This window comes from Canis lupus, unplaced genomic scaffold, assembly GCF_011100685.1.
Source record: "Canis lupus familiaris isolate Mischka breed German Shepherd unplaced genomic scaffold, alternate assembly UU_Cfam_GSD_1.0 chrUn_S1090H1261, whole genome shotgun sequence".
NCBI lineage: Eukaryota > Metazoa > Chordata > Mammalia > Carnivora > Canidae > Canis > Canis lupus.
The window spans coordinates 1809-4561 of record NW_023329906.1 but is presented as its reverse complement, the minus strand read 5'-3'; the positions used below and the strand labels follow the sequence as shown (position 1 = coordinate 4561).

The 2753-nt window shown below is 56.0% G+C and overlaps 1 long non-coding RNA gene across 1 annotated transcript; it reads right to left on the bottom strand.

Moving 5' to 3' along the window:
* Positions 1 to 1107: 1107 nt before the first annotated feature.
* Positions 1108 to 2268, bottom strand: LOC119878174. Its single transcript, XR_005386680.1, has 3 exons — positions 2015 to 2268; positions 1481 to 1636; positions 1108 to 1359 (listed from the first exon to the last, which is right to left on the bottom strand). It is a non-coding gene; the product is annotated as an uncharacterized LOC119878174 (long non-coding RNA).
* Between the last annotated feature and the right edge of the window lie 485 nt (positions 2269 to 2753).

The window sequence follows — 2753 nt, the reverse complement described above, 5'->3', positions numbered from 1 at the left end:
CGGTGCTCACGCTCCAGGAAGCAGTCTTCTCTGTGGATTCTCTTCAACCTTCTAAAGCCGTGGAGACGCTCTTCATCCCCGGGCTGCGCGGCAAGACGGTGGTGGGCTCGGCCGGGCCTGTCCTGCGCTGACCCCCGCCCCCGCCCACCTCTAGGGGGGTCAGAGGGGGGCCCGGCCCCCCGCAGGAGTCTGCTCACACCCCACTGGGCCGCGCCTGCCGCAGCCGTGCAGCCTGTGGAGCAAAGCAGGGGGCCTGGGGGCTCAGTGACACCGGGGCCACCTCGTCTCCTGTGGGGCTCGGCGTGTCCTGGCTCTTGACCTCTCCTCAGAGGCCCGCTATCCCCCAGCCAGCAGTCCTCGATGACACAGGCTTCCACGTTCTCAGGATCTTAGAAAGCCGTGACGCAGGACAGAAGGGCGATGCTCCCCCGCCAGCCGGTAGGGTCTGCCCCCATTGGGTGCTTCTGGGCCCGCTTCCCAGGTGACCCCAGGCCCCTGGGCGGCAGGCAGGGCCCCTCCTCCCGCAGCGATGCCCAGAGCTGCGGCAGCCAGTGACTGGGCCTCGGAAGCAGATGACCCCTGTCCCCTGTCCCCGGCACCAGAAGGAGCCGCCAGCCATCTCGTTCCAGTGCTTGCTCTGTTTCGCGTTCAACAGACCTTAATGGGTGCCTCCTATTGCCCACCCTAGGGGCACAGATTGGTGAAGCACACAAACATCTCTGCCCTCACAGCGTTTGTGTTCTAGAATCTTCCTCCACACTGCGGCAGGAAAACCTGGCTTCTCGAGGCACCGAGGGTCTACTCTGGTGCTCATTAAATCCCTCGCCTGCCCACCCAGCTGCAGCGGGGCTCCAGCATCACCCTCCCCACCCGGGACACAGTTTGGGTCTCCTTGCAGGGTCCCTGAGGGCGTCCCATGGCCCGCCACTCTCCGGCCCTTCCCTGTCCCCCATGCTGGCCCGTGTCCTTGCTCCCTGCCCGCGTCCTTCCCCATCAAATCCCAGTGCGATGAACCAGGCCAAGTGCAGCCAACCGCCAAGCTCCCCCCCCCCCCGAAGGCCCTGCCTCAGCTCCCGGCTCCCTCCGGTCCTCGCTGTGCAGGTGGACACCTGGGCAGACCCCAGGGTGTGTGGACAACGGTGGCTGCCCGGCAAGACGCACTGAGTTATTTGCTTTCTGCGGCCGGGCCTCTACCGGCAAGTGAGACACAGCTCAGACTCACGCCTGCAGAGCTCAGACAGTTTGATCAGCTTTTTCTTGGTGGATGATAAATACTGAACTAATTGAAATCAAATCAAACTGTGTGGATGTGTGTGGAGCTTCATTAGCGTCCAGGTGACTTGCCAGGCCTGATGGGAACTGCAAAGATAAATGAGAGGTGGTTACTGGTCTCAGGGGAGTGGCAGCCACGCTGCCAGCTTGTTACTGGGTGACTAGTGAGTGTCAGTCCTATGCCAAGGGCAACGGCAACAGGTGGTACCTGGAGCCAGGGTGACGGGAGCCTGTCCACATGCAGGAGGGACGGCGTGGGGAGATGAGGAGTGCTGTTTCTGCACCAACGGGCCCCGTGCAGTTCTCGGGGCTCCCAGAATGTCTTGGGGCTGGGGCTGGACGAGCCACGGGGCAGGATGCACGTCTGGAAAATGCACATATCCTTCTGATTATAAGAATAGAAAATAAAGCAAAAAAAAATCTAAGGAACATTTAAGTTGCCAATGATACTTCCACCCAGAGATAACCATAGTTACCAGTTTTGTGTTTTTCCTGCTTTTCAAAAATTTTATGTAGCATGTAGAATTTTCACATATTAAAGCCTGCTTTAAAGGATAATGTCACTGACTGCACAGCATGCATGGCCAGTGTGACACAGTGTCTTTGCACACCCATCTGTTGATGGGCATTTACATCGTTGAATTCTATTCCTACAATTCACACTTGTGAGAACTTCCTCCTACAGAAACGTTTCCTCTCACTTTCACTTTCTCCTCAAATAAACTCCCAGAAGCGGGATTACCTGTCAAAGCTGAGGGCAAAACTCTTTTCCATTTGGCGCTTGCTTCCCATGAAGGAAATACCAGGTGTCTCCTCCAAACAGGCGTGGAGGTCTCTTCTGGTTTGAATCACCAGCGTTGAACATCGGCACCTGCGTGTGTGAAAGCATGTGTATGTGAGTGTGAGCTCCTGAGTGCGAGTTTGTGTTCATGAATGTGTGTGCACATGCACATGTGAGAGCTTGTGCATGTGTGCATCTGTGTGTGCATGTGTGAACATGTGCACAAGTGCATACATATGAGCATGTGCACGAGTGCATGCACATGTGTGCATTTGGGTGTGTGAGATATGCGTGTGAGCACATGCAGGTAAGCATGTGTGTGCAAGCATGTGACTGCATGCATTGTGTGCATGCATGTAAGCATGTGCATGCAAGCATGTACACGTGGATGTGGGTGAGTGTGTACCCATGTGTGAGAGCATTGTGTGTGTGCACAGGTATGTGCATGCACGTGAGCATATGTATGATTGGTGAGTGGTGCATGTGAGCATGTGCATGTGTACAGGTGAGTGCACATGTGCAAGAATGTTGCGTGTGTGAGTGTGTGCACAGGTATATGCATGCATGTGAGCATATGCATGAGTGGTGAGTGGGTGCATGTGAGCATGTGCATGTGTGAACAGGTGAGTGCACATCTGCGAGAACGTTGTGTGTGTGTGCACAGGAATGTGCATGCACGTGAGCATATGCATGAGTGGTG